Source organism: Lipotes vexillifer, unplaced genomic scaffold (genome assembly GCF_000442215.2).
Source record: "Lipotes vexillifer unplaced genomic scaffold, Lipotes_vexillifer_v1.1 scaffold2364, whole genome shotgun sequence".
Classification (NCBI taxonomy): Eukaryota; Metazoa; Chordata; class Mammalia; order Artiodactyla; family Lipotidae; genus Lipotes; species Lipotes vexillifer.
Window position 1 is genome coordinate 8,418 of NW_006787315.1, and position 17,736 is coordinate 26,153.

The window sequence follows — 17,736 nt, forward strand, 5'->3', positions numbered from 1 at the left end:
ATATGGTATTTGTTTTTCTCTTTCTGACTTACTTCACTCTGTATGACAGACTCTAGGTCCATCCACCTCACTACAAATAACTCAATTTCGTTTCATTTTATGTCTGAGTAATATTCCATTGTATATACATGCCACATCTTCTTTATCGATTCATCTGTCGATGGACACTTAGGTTGCTTCCATGTCCTGGCTATTGTAAATAGAGACACAGTGAACATTTTGGTACATGACTCTTTTTGAATTATGGTTTTCTCAGGGTATATGCCCAGTAGTGGGATTGCTGGGTCATATGTTCTATTCATAGTTTTTTAAGGAACCTCCATACTGTTCTCCATAGTGGCTGTATCAATTTACATTCTCACCAACAGTGCAAGAGGGTTCCCTTTTCTCCACACCCTCTCCAGCATTTATTGTTTGTAGATTTTTTGATGATGGCCATTCTGACCGGTGTGAGATGATATCTCAGTGTAGCTTTGATTTGCATTTCTCTAATGATAAATGATGTTGAGCATTCTTTCATGTGTCTGCTGGCAATCTGTATATCTTCTTTGGAGAAATGTCTATTTAGGTCTTCTGCCCGTTTTTGGAGTGGGTTCTTTGTTTTTATAATGTTGAGCTGCATGAGCTGCTTGCAAATTGTGGAGATTAATCCTTTCTCAGTTGCATTATTTGCAAATATTTTCTCCCATTGTGAGTGAACCCTATATTTCTAAAAATTTGTCTATCAATGCAAATTAATGATTAGATTTCAATTAGAATGTTTCAGGTATTTACACATTAAGGATAATGCTTGTTAAGGATGTGTATATCTGTGTTCTGTACTTTTTTCCTGCTTTTGTTTACATAGGCACTCTTTTTATAATGGTAGATTTTTACCTGCATCCCCTGTTTTATTATGACGTGATATGCTTGTACGTTTCTCTCTTTTCTCTTATGCTTATGTTTTTACACTTTTCATGGTCTACAAAATGCATTTTGGTTTCAGTCATCATTTCTACTGGGTGTTATGTTTTCCTTTGTAATTGTTTCAGCTTATTTCATTGTTGTCCTTTCCCTAATTTATCTTTTGGGTTAAGTCACCCAATTTCTTGAGTTGAGTGCTTAACTCCTTTCTTTTCAAGCTTGCTTAATGTCCTTACTGTTCAATTAGATATTCCTCTTTTTCCGTCTTATGATTTGTCCTAATTCTTTGTTTTTAAATTTCAGCTTTATTGCTGTATAATTGACTTTTAAGATTGTAAAATATTCAGTCAACTGTCTGGTGATTTGATATACATTGTGAAAGGATTCCCTCCATGCAGTTATTAACACATTTCCTTCATATATTCACTTTCTTTGGTAAGAACATTTAAATCCTACCCTTCTGGAAAATTTCAACTATACATCACATTGTTATCAACTATAATCACCATAGTTAACATTAGCTCCTGAGACTTTATTCACTGTGTACCCTTTTACCCTCCCTTCCCTGCCCTCCCCCGCAACCACTTTTCTACTCTGGTTCTGTAAGTTTTACTCTTTTTTTTTTTTTTAACATTTCACATATAAGTGATACCACGCCATACTTCTCTTTCTCTGTCTTATTTTACTGGACATAGTACCCTCCAAGACCATCCATATTGTTGCAAATGACAAAATTTCATTCTTTTTATGGCTGAGTAGTATTCCTTTGTTATCTATGTACCACATCTTCTGTACCCATTCAACCATCGCTGGACATGTTGTTTGTCTCCATATCTTATCCATTGTGAATGTGGGAGGGAAGATATCTCCATGATATTCTGTTTTTATTTCCTTTAGCTATATACCCAGAAGTGAGACTGCAGCATCATATGTTGGTTCTATTTACAATTTTTGAGGAACCTCCATACTGTTTTCCATAGTATGCACCATAGCCGTACCAGTTTACATGCCTAGCAAAAGAGTGTACTTTTTGCCCTTGAATTCAAACTTTGAAATTAAGATTGCTATACAATTTTCTTTTACTTGATGTTAAATCAGTTTGTTTTGTCATCCACTTATTTTCAATATTTTGTACTTTCTTTAGGTTTGGCTTGGAAACTTCCATGAAGAGACTTTCTGCTACAGTGAGGTGAGAAGCCACCCATGCACTCAAGCCTGGCAATCTGGAGAGGTCCCAGGCACTTATACCCCCCCAACAGAGGAAACCCACAGAGCTGCAGTCTGAGGCAGGACTTGGCTCAGAGAGCCGTCTCCTCTGGGAAATACTGGATTTCCTTTGGCTCCAAAATGCTGACAAGAGTGGAGTCCTTCTGGTGGATTGACAAGCCTGGAGAAGATACCACCTCGTTTGTTTAAAAGTTCAAGTCTGAGTTCCTGCCTCTCAGCTATATCAAAACTTCTTTAAAGATAACGGAAGTATAGGGAAGAGGTTACTCTCCAGCATTCTCAGGTATCCAAAGCATACCTAAGAAGCTGGGAGTCCGTTGCTTATTCTATTGCTGCCATGCAGTCTAAGCACTTTGGTTGCCAGAACCCAAGTTGTAAGATTACGATCCTCCACCCAATCATGGAAGAATTTGAAGATTTCTGCAAATATATTGTTTACATGGAGTCGCAAGGTGCACACCGAGCTGGCCTAGCCAATTCCACCGAAAGGATGGAAAGCCAGACAGACGTACGATGATATCGATGACATCTTAATAGCCGCTCCCCTACAGCAGGTGACCACTGGGCAGGCAGGTGTGTTTACTCAGCACCACAAAAAGAAGAAAGCCATGACCGTGAGCGACTGTCGCCACTTAACAAACAGCGAATGACACCAGACTCCATTCTACTCTGATTTTGAGGATCTGGAGCGAAAATGTTGGAAAACATGCCCCTATGATTCACCAGTATGCGGTGCGGATGTCAGTAGCTCCTCATTCGATGAAAACACGAAGCAGTGGAACCTTGGACACCTGGGAACCATTCAGGACCTGCTGGAACAGGGGTGCAGAGTGGTCATCGAGAGCGTCAACACCCCCTGCCTGTACTTCGGCATGTGGAAGACCGCCTTCGCCTGGCACACGGAGGACATGGACCTTTACAGCATCAACTACCTGCACTTGGGGGAGCCCAACACTTGGTACGCGGTGCCCCCGGAGCACGGCCGGCACCTGGGATGCCTGGCCAGGGAGCTTTTCCCGGGCAGCTCGCGGGGCTGTGAAGCCTTCCTGCGGCACAAGGTGGCTCTCATCTCGCCCACGGTCCTCAAGGACAACGGCATCCCCTTCGGTCGGGTCACTCAGGAGTCTGGGGAGTTCATGGTGACGTTTCCCTATGGCTAACCCTCTGGCTTCAACTGCGCGGAAGTCATCAATGTTGCCACCCAGCGCTGGATCGATTATGGCAAAGTGGCCTGGGAATAGGGCTCTGCATGAGCTTTGGAAAGATCTTCGACAGGATAAGGGAGATTTCAGGTGAGCACCCTTTGGATATTAAAAATGGGTGGTTGGGTGGGGACTCTAAAAGGGACCTATAATTACCAGCTGCGAAGGGAGTTGGATGTTAGAAAAGTAAAATTAAGACCGGGGCCCTGTACGGTACTGAAATTGTGTGTGTGTGTGTGTGTGTGTGTGTGTGTGTGTGTGTGTCTTCTGATTTCCTGAAGCAATATGGAATGGAGACTTTGTTTTCTTGGAGCAGCAAGGAAATAGGAAGGTGCGGAGGCTTTATCTTCCTTTCCAGCCAGGCTTGGAGATGGAACAATAAGATGCGTGTGGGCATGAGGAGGTGAGGAAGATGGGCCGTGTCCCTGGCGTGCACTGTCGAGAAGAAGGGAGACTTGGGGAGCTCTGCATTGTCACCAGACTGTGAGGCCCCCTTCCCTGGCCCCTCTCCAGAGCTGCAGAAGCTTTCCTTCCTCATCCTGGCAGAGAGGGTGACCCCCAGGGCAAGCTGACTCTGTCCATTGTGAAGTTTTGTCCTTGGTGTGGGAAATTCCAGAAAGGCTATTACTCTGGATAGTAATGACAGTTCTCTATGCAGTATTCCTTCCCTATCACCTCCCCTGCAGCCTCTTACTGTTCTTTTAATGGTGAAGTAAGTAAATGGGATGCTGTTGATGTGGTTTTGTGTTGTCCCTCCAGCCACAAACTCAGTCCATCTCTGGACCCACTCTGTCTGCGTATGTGCAAAGTTGAATCTGAAGCGTGCTGTCTTTCGTGAAGCAAACTTTTCCGTAGTCACTGCTTTGAGCTTTCCAGCAGTTACTTAGAGGGGAGAACTGGACTTAGAGTCAGCAGAAATGGCATCGAAACCTGCGCTTTGCTACTGTGTAGTCGTGGGACCTCCAGCCAAAAAATCATTGCTTTTCTCTGAGCCAGAATTACAGTGCGAGAATTTTGTGAAGTTATTGGGGATGTAAATGTGACAGGCATGTAAGAGGTGCTCAGTTAATTTGATGTGCATTCATACACTCTCCTGGCGTCTAGGGCCAGCCTGATGCCTAGGACATCCGCTCGTATTCTTTCTCTGATGCTCAGTTCTACTGTTGTTTTCCTCACCACACCCCCAGGCTTACACATTACTTTTCTTTTAATTAATAGACTTTATTTTTGCAGAGTACTTAGCAACAAAATTAAGTGGAACATACAGAGGATTCCAACATACTCATTCCCAGGCTCCTCCACCAGCATCCACACCAGAAAGGAACATTTGTTACAGTCGAAGAACCTGCACTGGCACCTCATTATCACCCAGAGTCCTTAGTTTAATTTATTCACGCTTGGTGTTGTACTGTCTATGGATTTTACCAATGTATAGTGACATGTATCTACACTTATAATACCATACAGAATAGATTCATTGCCTAAAACTCCTGTGTGCTCTGCCTAATCATTCCCCCCTCCGCCACCCTGACAACCACTGATCATTTTACTGCTTCCATAGTTTTGTCTTTTCCAGGTGGCTTCTTTCATGTAGTAATATGCCTTTAAGTTTCCTCCACGTTTAGTGGCTTTATAGCTCATTTCCTTGTATTGGTGAATAATATTCCATTGTATGATGTATGACCCTTTATTTATCCACTCACGTGCTGAAGGACATCTTGGTTGCTTCCAGTTTTTTCTGCAATTATGAATAGAACCACTATAAACATTTGTGTGCAGGTTTTGGTGTGGATGTAAGATTTCAGTTCATCTGAGTGAATACCAAAGAGTGCGACTGCTGGATTGTATGGTGAGACTATATTTAGTCTTGTAAGAAACTGCCAACTTTTTTTTTTTCCGATACGCGGGCCTCTCACTGCTGTGGCCTCTCCCGTTGCGGAGCACAGGCTCCGAACGCGCAGCCTCAGTGGCCATGGCTCTCGGGCCTAGCCGCTCCGCAGCATGTGGAGTCTTCCCGGACCGGGGCATGAACCTGTGTCCCCTGCATCGGCAGGCGTACTCTCAACCACTGCGCCACCATGGAAGACCAATATTAGCTATTTTTAATAATAGTCTGTTAGAGGTACAGAGAAACTTCTGTTGATCAAAAAAAATGAAAAAGAGCCTGAAAGGACAAGTCAAAGAGTGAGAACAGATATTGTGTTACTCATACCCAGTAAAGAATAATAAGCAGAACATATAACTACTACCAAGACAGACCACCCAGCAGAAAAATGGACAAAATACTTGATGAGGCACTTCCTGAAGGAGCACAACCAATCAGCCAATAATCATCAGAAAAATTGGTTCACCACTATTAGTAACCAATAAATGCAAATCATTATGAGGTACCCCTATGCCCTCACCTGATCAGCTAAAACTGAAAAGGCAGAAAATCACCAAAGGTTTGCAGAAGTGAAGGGTGATGAGCACCCTTGCATGCAGCTAGTGCGTAAACTGGTAAAATGTGTTGAAAAAATTTGGCAAGTTTAAGTTTGCATATTCTATGGCCAGTATACACGTCAGAGAATTTTCAGAGCAACGCTGTTTGAAAGAGGCCCAAAGTGGAAGCAACCCAAAGCCCCGTCAACAGTAGCAAGTTTATATGGTTGAATACTTTACAGCACTGAAACAGAAAAGTCCAGCTGCATGCCAGGGCGTAAGTGATGAAAAACTACACCAAAACTACGCTAAAGGACATAAATACGATTGTGTTTCTTCAAGGTTATATAAAGTTTTCAAAAATGGACAGAGTTTTAATTTTATAATGTTTACCAAAATTACTATGTGAATAGTTAGGATAAGGTCAGTCCAGGAGGCAGAAGGGGCTGTAATCTGGGAAAAAGAGCACAAGTCAGGCAGCCAGGTGCCTGGCAATGTTGCATTTCTTGACCTGGGTAGTGGTTCCACTTCTGCTCACTCTATAGTTATTTGTTGAAGTGTACGTATATGCTTTATAGATTTCTGTGGACACTTTATATTTCATAATATAAAGTATTTTAAAAAGTGCTCTAAAAGATTATGTCACATAGTGGTTCATAGAAGCATCTGGTTTATAATGTGCTGTATGGTAGACTGTTTCCAAAACTCAGATTATGTTTTAAATTTTTTTCATTCTAATATTGTTTATTGATGCCTTCTTCTGTTTATTATTTACAATATTATATTTAGTAATACCTAAATTTTGGGGCAATTTTAGATTTACAAAACATTGAGCACGTGGATCAGGGAGTATTGACCCGACGCCACCCCCACGTCCCGCTTTTAGTAACATCTTAATTCCCATGGTATATTGATGACAATTAATGAAGCAATGTCAATATGTTATTGTGTACTAAAGGCTATCATTGGTTCAGATTTCCTCACTTTTACCAAACGTCCTTTTTCTGTTCCAAGATCTCATCTAAAATATCAAGTTACATTTAATTTTCATGTCTCCTTAGGTTTCTCTTGGCTGTAACAGATTCTCAGACTTTTCTTGTTTTTGGCCAAAAGTTTATATAGAAACCTGACAGTCTGGGGGAATACTGGTCAGGTAAATTGTAGGATGCCCCTCTATTGGAATTTGATGCTTTTCTTATGATTATCTTGGGTTTCTCTCTTTTTTTGTTTTTTTGTTTTTTTTTTGTTTTTTTTGTTTTTTTTGTTTTGCGGTACGCGGGCCTCTCACTGCTGTGGCCTCTCCCGCCGTGGAGCACAGGCTCCGGACGCGCAGGCCCAGCAGCCATGGCTCCAGGGCCCAGCCGCTCCGCGACACGTGGGATCCTCCTGGACCAGGGCACGAACCCATGTCCACTGAATTGGCAGGCAGACTCTCAACCACTGCGCCACCGGGGAAACCCCTCTCTCTTTTTTTTTGGAGGAAGGTTACGGAGTGAATTTTGTCACATTTTAATCACATCATATCAAGGACATATACTATCAAAGTAATTTATGGCTTTTTTTGTTTTGGCCACGCCTTGCAGTTTGTGGGATCTTAGTTCCCTGGCCAGGTCTCGAACCTGGGCCCTAGGTAGTGAAAGCATGGAGTGCTAACCACTGGACTGCCAGGGAATTCCCAGTTTATGACTCTTGATGTTGACCTGGTTAAAATGGTGTTTGGCAGGGTGCACCTCTATAAAATGACTAGCCCTCCCCGAGTCCCATCACCACTTGCCACTCTGCACCAGCTTCTCACACGCAGGGAGCACTCTCTTCCTGTAGCAGGGAGTACTATATAATTTATTAACCAGTTCTTTCTTTATCTTTTGAGTAACAGATTTCTATTTTATTAATCATTTATTTTTTTGTATATGGTTGTTTTCCCTTTTGTTATTTGAATTGTTTTATCATTATTATCATTTTTTTCTTTCAAATAATTCTGAGGTATTTTGGTTTAGTTTTTACCAACTACTTGCAGACAACATAAAAATCAACAGATATTTAGCTGTTATATGGATATTGTTGTAGACGTTACGTGGGTATTCATTTTTAAATAAATGTGGTGTTCCCTTTTTTCATTATTGACTCTCAATTTTATTTCATGATTGAAAGAAAAGATTGATCAAGAGGGTACTCAATACGTAGATTCTGTGGAATTTTTATTGACATTTATTATGTGGTCTTAACAGCGGTACATTTTTGTAAATGTTTTATATGTGTTGAAAAGCATTTTGCTATGTGATTGCTGCAGGAAATATAATCAAAGTTGTTAACTTTATTGTTTATACTTTTATAACATTATTAATTTTCTTCTCTCCTCGTGTATCAGTTTCTGGAAGAACGGTGTTTGACAAGAAAACCTCCCACCATGATTGCAAATATGTCAGTTTTACCTTATAATTCTCAGTCTTTGTGTTCTGTGTCTCAATGCTATGTGTCTAGGTGTGTAAAGTGCATCATTGTAATCTTTCCCACGAGTTTTTCTTTTTCATAACTATAAGCTGCCCTTCTTTTACCTTATAAATACATTCGATATTAATTGCTGCTAGACCAGGTTTCTTTTGTTTAATAATTGCTTGGTTTGACTTTCCCAGTCCTTTTATTTTCCACCTCTTAGTTCGCTGTCAGACTGGTTTAAAAAATCAAAGGGGCGCAGACAAAGTGGGCTGACCAATGAGAGCAATTACCGTTGACTGGTGCTGATCAAATTATACCTTTTCCCAGGTAGAAAGCCAGAGCCATCAGGACATGGGTCTGCATTTGGAGGCCAGCTGCCCAGAGAACACTGTCTCTCTCTCTCTGGGTCCTTGAATATCTCCAACTGGAATCAGGATTTTGTTGGTAGAAGGTAGGTCAGTTTATTTCTGTAATTTGTGCTTATGAGCAAAAGAGTTATTTTCCTACCAGAAGTTTTAAAAAATGACACTATTTATGCATGTAGAGAGAGAGAGCGAGAGAGAGGGTACTATACATTGGGATATCCTTTCCTTGAGCTTTTATTTTTAAACTATTTTCCAACTTGTGAAGTTAACTTTTTTCTTCATATTTTCTTGGTAAAAATCACAAAGGTTTTCAGGAAAAAGCACCTCATTTAGTGCACTGTGATCTTATGGGAATGAGAGGGTTTCTAGAACTGGGTAAGGAGTGTGTCAATTGGAAGGGACTTGAAAAATATGTGGGATCAAATTACAGATTTTGATTGGATATGAGGGTATTAGATATGGGGTGGTACTGATTGAATTGAAATTGGTGTGGGACATATATAGCCAGGCTTTGAGCACAGCCTGTTTGATTCAGAGGCTGAATCCTTCAAGGAAACCATTTTCTGGGTCCTGTGTATCATCATTTGGAATTAAGATTTTAGACTGGCAGAAGGCAAGCACTTTTTTGGCCTTTTTTTTTTTTCCTTTAAAGCATAAATATGAAAGGGATGACATTTTATACCAGAAAGTCACATTTTTTCCCTGGTAAAATTCACATTTATTTATGCATTTAAAGTACAAGCATTGCATGCATATCATTTTTAGATTTCTTCATTGGGGCCATGTATTTCTGTTATTAAAGGGATTAAAACCTTTTTACTCTTTCACTTTATAATTGCTTGTTAACTGGTGCATGGGATGTGTAGATTTTGTTTGCTAATCAGTGTCTAGAAACTTGGTTGAACCCTATATTTCTTTTTTTTCTTTTTAACATCTTTCTTATAATTGCTTTAGAATGGTGTGTTAGTTTCTGCTTTATAACAGAGTGAATCAGTTTTACATATGTGCCCATGTCTATTGCCTCTTGCAACTGCCTCCCTCCCACCCTCCCTATCCTGCCCCTCTCGGTGGTCACAAAACACCGAGCTGATCTCCCTGTGCTATATGGCTGCTGCCCACTAGCTACTTATTTTACGTTTGGTAGTGTATATATACCCATGCCGCTCTCTCACTTTCTCCCAGGTTACACTTCCCCCTCCCATATCCTCAAGTCCATTCTCTGGTAGGTCTGCATCTTTATTCCCATCTTGCCCCTAGGTTCTTCATGACAATTTTTTTTTTTTTTTAGATTCCATATATATGTGTTAGCATATGGTGTTTGTTTTTCCCTTTCTGACTTACTTCACTCTATATGACAGGCTCTAGGTCCATCCACCTCACTACAAATAACTCAGTTTTGTTCCTTTCTGTGGCTGAGTAATATTCCATTGTATATATGTACCACATGTGCTTTATCCATTCATCCTGTTGATAGACACTTCGGTTGCTTCCATGTCCTGGCTATTGTAAATAGAGACACAGTGAACATTTTGGTACATGACTCTTTTTGAATTATGGTTTACTCAGGGTATATGCCCAGTAGTGGGATTGCTGGGTCGTATGGTAGTTCTATTTGTAGTTTTTTAAGGAATGTCCATACTGTTCTCCATAGTGGCTGTATCAATTTACATTCTCACCAACAGTGCAAGAGGGTTCCCTTTTCTCCATACCCTCTCCAGCATTTATTGTTTGTAGAATTTTTGATGATGGCCATTCTGATTGCTGTGAGTTGATACGTCAGTGTAGCTTTGATTTACATTTCTCTAATGATAAAAGATGTTGAGCATTCTTTCATGTGTCTGCTGGCAATCTGTATATCTTCTTTGGAGAAATGTTTGTTTAGGTCTTCTGCCCATTTTTGGAGTGGGTTGTTTGTTTTTATAATGTTGAGCTGCATGAGCTGCTTGCAAATTTTGGAGATTAATCCATTGTCAGTTGCTTCATTTGCAAATATTTTCTCCCATTCTGAGTGAACCCAATATTTCTAATAATTTGTCTATCAATGCAAAGTAATGATTAGATTTTAATTAGAATCTTTCAGGTATTTACACATTAAGGATAATGCTTGTTAAGGATGTGTCTATTTGTGTTCTGTACTTTTTTCCTGCTTTTGTTTACATAGGCACTCTTTTTATAATGGTAGATTTTTACCTGCATCCCCTGTTTTATTATAACATGATATGCTTGTACTTTTCTCTCTTTTCTCTTATGCTTATGTTTTTACACTTTTCATTGTCTACAAATTGCATTTTGGTTTCAGTCATCATTTCTACTGGGTGTTATGTATTGTTTTGTAATTGTTTCAGCTTATTTTATTGTTTTCCTTTCCCTAAATTATCTTTTGGTTTAAGCCACCCAATTTCTTGAGTTGAGTGCTTAACACCTTTCTTTTCAAGCTTGCTTAATGTCCTTACTGTTCAGTTAGGTTTTAATTCCTCTTTTTCTGTCTTATGATTTGTCATAATTCTTCATTTTTAAATTTCAGCTTTATTGTTGCATAATTGACTTTTAAAATTGCAAAATATTCAGTCAACTTTGTGGTGATTTGATATACATTGTGAAAGGATTCCCCCCATCTAGTTAATAAACACATTTCCTTCATATATTTACTTTCTTTGGTAAGAACATTTAAATCCTACCCTTCTGGAAAATTTCAACTATACATCACATTGTTATCAACTATAATCACCATGGTTAACATTAGCTCCTGAGACTTTATTCACTGTGTACCCTTTTACCCTCCCTTCCCTGCCCTCCCCCACAACCACTTTTCTACTCTGGTTCTGTAAGTTTTACTCTTTTTTTTTTTAACATTTCACATATAAGTGATACCACACCATACTTCTCTTTCTCTGTCTTATTTTACTGGACATAGTACCCTCCAAGACCATCCATATTGTTGCAAATGACAAAATTTCATTCTTTTTATGGCTGAGTAGTTTTCCATTGTATCTATGTACCACATCTTCTGTATCCATTCAACCATCGCTGGACATGTTGGTTGTTTCCATATCTTATCTATTGTGAATGTGGGAGGGTAGATATCTCCTTGATATTCTGTTTTTATTTCCTTTAGCTATATACCCAGAAGTGAGACTGCAACATCATATGGTGGTTCTATTTACAATTTTTGAGGAACCTCCGTACTGTTTTCCATAGTATGCACCATAGCCGCACCAGTTTACATGCCTAGCAAAAGAGTGTACTTTTTGCCCTTAAACTCCAACTTTGAAATTAAGATTGCTATACAATTTTCTTTTACTTGATGTTAAATCAGTTTGTTTTGTCATCCACTTATTTTCAATATTTTGTACTTTCTTTAGGTTTGGCTTGGAAACTTCCATGAAGAGACTTTCTGCTACAGTGTGGTGAGAAGCCACCCATGCACTCAAGCCTGGCAATCTGGAGAGGTCTCAGGCACTTATACCCCCCCAACAGAGGAAACGCACAGAGCTGCAGTCTGAGGCAGGACTTGTCTCCTCTGGGAAATACTGGATTTCCTTTGGCTCCAAAATGCTGACAAGAGTGGAGTCCTTCTGGTGGATTGACAAGCCTGGAGAAGATACCCCCTCGTTTGTTTAAAAGTTCAAGTCTGAGTTCCTGCCTCTCAGCTATATCAAAACTTCTTTAAAGATAACGGAAGTATAGGGAAGAGGTTACTCCCCAGCATTCTCAGGTATCCAAAGCATACCTAAGAAGCTGGGAGTCCGTTGCTTACTCTATTGCCGCCATGCAGTCTAAGCAGTTTTGTAGCTAGAACCCAATTTGTAAGATTACGATCCTCCACCCAACCATGGAAGAATTTGAAGATTTCAGCAAATATATTGTTTACACAGAGTAGCAACGTGCAGACCGAGCGGGCCTAGCCAAGGTAATTCCACCGAAAGGATGGAAACCTAGACAGAGGTACGATGATATCGATGACATCTTAATAGCCGCTCCCCTCCAGCAGGTGACCACTGGGCAGGCAGGGGTGTTTACTCAGCACCACAAAAAGAAGAAAGCCATGACCGTGAGCGACTGTCGCCGCTTAACAAACAGCGAATGACACCAGACTCCATTCTACTCTGATTTAGAGGATCTGGAGTGAAAATATTGGAAAACGCCCCTGTGATTCACCAGTATATAGTGCAGACGCCTGTGGCTTCCTCATTCGATGAAAACACGAAGCAGTGGAACCTTGGACACCTGGGAACCATTCAGGACCTGCTGGAACAGGGGTGCGGAGTTGTCATCGAGGGCGTCAACACCCCCTACCTGTACTTTGGCATGTGGAAGACCGCCTTCGCCTGGCACACGGAGGACATGGACCTTTACAGCATCAACTACCTGCACTTGGGGGAGCCCAAGACTTGGTACGTGGTGCCCCCGGACCACGGCCGGCGCCTGGAACGCCTCGCCAGGGAGCTTTTCCCGGGCAGCTCGCGGGGTTGTGAGGCCTTCCTGCGGCACAAGGTGGCTCTCATCTCGCCCACGGTCCTCAAGGACAACGGCATCCCCTTCGATCGGGTCACTCAGGAGTCTGGAGAGTTCATGGTGACATTTCCGTATGGCTACCACTCTGGCTTCAACTGCGCGTAAGCCATCAATGTTGCCACCCAGCGGTAGATCGATTATGGCAAAGTGGCCTGGGAATATGGCTCTGCATGACCTTTGGAAAGATCTTCGACAGGATAAGGGAGATTTCAGGTGAGCACCCTTAGGATATTAAAAATGGGTGGTTGGGTGGGGACTCTGAAAGGGACCTATAATTACCAGCTGCGAAGGGAGTTGGATGTTAGAATAGTAACATTAAGACCAGAGCTTTGTATGGTACTGAAATTGTGTGTGTGTGTGTGTGTGTGTGTCTTCTGTTTTCCTGAAGCAATATGGAATGGAGACTTTGTTTTCTTGGAGCAGCAAGGAAATAGGAAGGTGGGGAGGCTTTATCTTCCTTTCCAGCGAGGCTTGGAGATGGAACAATAAGATGCGTGTGGGCATGAGGAGGTGAGGAAGATGGGCCGTGTCCCTGGCGTGCACTGTCGAGAAGAAGGGAGACTTGGGGAGCTCTGCATTGTCACCAGACTGTGAGGCCCCCTTCCCTGGCCCCTCTCCAGAGCTGCAGAAGCTTTCCTTCCTCATCCTGGCAGAGAGGGTGACCCCCAGGGCAAATGGACTCTGTCCATTGTGAAGTTTTGTCCTTGGTGTGGGAAATTCCAGAAAGGCTATTACTCTGGATAGTAATAACAGTTCTCTATGCAGTTCTGCTTCCCTATCACCTCCCCTGCAGCCTCTTACTTTTCTTTTAATGGTGAAGTAAGTAAATGGGATGCTGTTGATGTGGTTTTGTGTTGTCCCTCCAGCCACAAACTCAGTCCGTCTCTGGACCGACTGTGTCTGCGTATGTGCAAAGTTGAATCTGAAGCGTGCTGTCTTTCGTGAAGCAAACTTTTCCGTAGTCACTGCTTTGAGCTTTCCAGCAGTTACTTAGAGGGGAGAACTGGACTTAGAGTCAGCAGAAATGGCATCGAAACCTGCGCTTTGCTACTGTGTAGTCGTGGGACCTCCAGCCAAACAGTCATTCCTTTTCTCTGAGCCAGAATTACAGTGCGAGAATTTTGTGAAGTTATTGGGGATGTAAATGTGACAGGCATGTAAGAGGTGCTGAGTTAATTTGATGTGCATTCATACACTCTCCTGGCGTGTAGGGCCAGCCCGATGCCTAGGACATCTGCTCGTATTCTTTCTCTGATGCTCAGTTCTACTGTTGTTTTCCTCACCACGCCCCCAGGCTTACACGTTACTTTTCTTTTAATTAATTGACTTTATTTTTGCAGAGTACTTAGCAACAAAATTAAGTGGAACATACAGAGGATTCCAACATACTCATTCCCAGGCTCCTCCACCAGCATCCACACCAAAAAGGAACATTTGTTACAATCGAAAAAGCTGCACTGACACCTTATTATCACCCAGAGTCCTTAGTTTAATTTATTCACTCTTGGTGTTGTACTATGGATTTGACCAATGTATACTGACATGTATCTACACTTATAATACTATACAGAATAGATTGATTGCCTAAAACTCCTCTGTGCTCTGCCTAATCATTCCCCGCTCCCCCACCCTGACAACCACTGATCATTTTACTGCTTCCATAGTTTTGTCTTCTCCAGGTGACTTCTTTCATGTAGTAATATGCCTTTAAGTTTCCTCCACGTTTAGTGGTTTTATAGCTCATTTCCTTGTATTGTATGATGTATGACCCTTTATTTATCCAGTCACGTGCTGAAGGACATCTTGGTTGCTTCCAATTTTTTCTGCGATTATGAATACAACTACTATAAATATTTGTGTGCAGGTTTTCGTGTGGATGTAAGTTTTCAGCTCATCTGAGTGAATACCAAATCGTGTGACTGCTGGATTGTATGGTGATACTATATTTAGTTTTGTAAGAAACCGCAAATTTTTTTTTTTTTTTTTTGGCGGACACGGGCCTCTCACTGCTGTGTCCTCTACCGTTGCGGAGCACAAGCTCCGGACGCGCAGGCTCAGCGGCCATGGCTGACGGGTCCAGCCCTTCCGCGGCATGTGGATTTTCCTGGAACGGGGCTCGATCCTGTGTCCCCTGCATCGGCAGGCGGACTCTCAACCAGTGCGCCACCAGGGAAGCCCTGCTAATTATTTTTACCGGTAGAAAACTGATTTTTTTTTTTTTGCTCATGATCTACTGCGTGTTTGCACAAAAGGTCACACATACCCATTTACAAAATCCACTCCTTGTCGTATTTGTCCTTGTTGCACTGTTACAAAGGCAAGGTAAAGATTTCACAGTCAAGAGCCGGAGGACCCAGCCTTTATTCAGACTCCTACACCAACTTGTTTAGTAGTCTTTCAACAAATCAGGTTTCGATGGTTCTCCACTTACCACTTTAGGCAAAATGAGCTTTAAGACACATTGCACCTCTGTTAGAGTTTGCACATAACAAGTTCAGATCAGGGCAAACATAATTGGTGCTAAATAAATATTACCTATTAGCATTATTACTTAGGAGCCCAACGTTGTAAGGTGGACATTAGAACCTGTACTTAAACGTAACTTGTAGAGGTTGGAGTTCGGGTCTTGGGACTCCTCTAAGATTTATATAAAGCGTCAGTTATGGGTCTGTATGACTACCTGTCCACAGTGAATTATTCGTAGAGATTAACCATTACACCAATTCAGTTTCCATGTGTGTAAGGATTCCTTTCCAGATATTTGGAAATAACTTCACCATGATATTTATGTCGTTAGATTGTGGCCATATATGGGTCTTGAAGTTGCTTTTTACCCCAATGTTTGTGTTACCTTTCATCACTTTAAATAGGAAAGCACAAACAGTTGGTAGGAATTGGCTCCTGAGATAAGTGGAATGGACACTGATCTGAGTTGCAGAGATCCTGGTGAGGAGCAGCCCTTGCCCATCCCGCTCTGCTCACCAGCCGCTCAAACTGAAATGCCTCCCAAGCTCCTTGTCATTGACCTGCAGTGATTACAGGGTAATAGTGAGACCCTTCTCACGGTTCCTCAGCAAGTGGTGGGTGTTAGGGGCATAAGCAGTTTCAGGGAGGACAGAGGAAGGGGCAGAACTGAGCCCTGTTGGGCATGGGTAACATGTTGGAGGTGCCACTCAAGCAAAATGCAACATTTGTTTGGCCGGGTTTCTGGATTTTTGTAAGATCCTGGCATTGAGTATCCTCGTACCCTAAATGTTCAGGCCCCTCTACCTAACAAAGAGCTACGTCCAGTCCTGTAGACGTCAGAGAGCATCTTTTCTTTGTCTCATCTCTCAGCGAGCCTTTTCTCAAAAGCTTCACATGGTGTCTATATATTTCAGTGCCCGTTGACTCACTCTCTTATTGATTCATTCATTCAGCACATGTTTGCTAAGCACTTACCGTGTACCAGGCACTGTTTGTGGAATTGGGGACACAACAGTGAAAAAGGCAAAGTTTCAGTTCTCCTGGAGCTTATATTCTCATTATAAAGAGTGACATAACAAGTCAAGCAGTCATAAGGGCTAGGAGAAAAAATAAAGCAGAGTAAGGGGTTAGAGAGTGACAGGACTGCTATGTCGGAGAGGGTGGCCTCTTGGGAGTGGTCTTCGAATGCATGCTGTGGACAAGGGAGTGACAGCATCATTCTAGGCAGAGTGACAACACATGCAAATACCTGCGGTGGGGGCACCCTTAAGGGGCTCACAGATTAGCCAAGTGGCTGGAGAGCAGGAGAGAGGCGGCCGGAACTGAGGCGGGGGGAAGGCATAAGATGTCATAACTCAGTGAAGGCAAAGTCCTCCCACTGAGTGATTGGGGCCATTGGTGTTTTAGATGACCTGGAGATGGAGAAATTTGGGGGCCACAGAGTCTTTGAAAGCATGGAGAATTCACAGCCATCCCTGGAAATGGCTCTATCTTTCCTACCAGATGCAAATCCTAAGAGCAGAATGTCTGTATGTTCTCGTTTCCTGCTGTACCAGCTGACATGTCACGTTTCTGACTTTTATTGCATTAGGTGGGACTTGAACAGAGCCAGCAGATCACTGATATTCACTAAGTTGACAACAGCTATTCCAGCTATGTATGAGCAACAGCAAATCAATGCAGTCAATATTTTGGAATTGTGCTGAGGCCCATATGCAAATAATGTGGAGGGCAGTGAAGGAATCTCCTCAGGAGACTTCAGGAGAAATTCTCTGGAAAAAGAGCTACCAGGTGAGAGATCAGGTGTGAGAGTTGAACGGGCTATAGATTTAGAATTTGAGGCTATGTACGGGAAATGCTGGGTCCAAGGACGGATAATTTTTAGGAAAGAGCTAGGATTAAGAATTTGCAAAGCAAGAGCTCAGGATCCATTCCCTGGGAACGTCAAGGGTCTTTTGCATAAGTTTCTTTTTCCTGAGAAACTCCTTAGTGACCAGGTGACCTAACCTCAGCTCTCTTGTGGTATATCACCTTGACTGTACTTACACACGACCCTCTAGGACCCTGAGAACTTTATTAACCTATGGTTTAGCTCATGGATTGAACCAGATTAAAACAGTTGATAATGATCTTTCTTGGCTTTCTCTGTTTAGTGAGGACTCAGTGAATATTGTCGATTGAGTGAATGACTTGAAACCACC

General features: G+C 42.0%; 2 pseudogenes; both read left to right on the forward strand.

Moving 5' to 3' along the window:
- The first annotated feature begins 2,467 nt into the window (after positions 1-2,467).
- On the forward strand, positions 2,468-3,371 carry LOC103076922 (lysine-specific demethylase 4D pseudogene; annotated as a pseudogene).
- Positions 3,372-3,379: 8 nt separating this feature from the next.
- LOC103077205 (lysine-specific demethylase 4D-like) lies at positions 3,380-13,243 on the forward strand (annotated as a pseudogene).
- Positions 13,244-17,736: the final 4,493 nt, after the last annotated feature.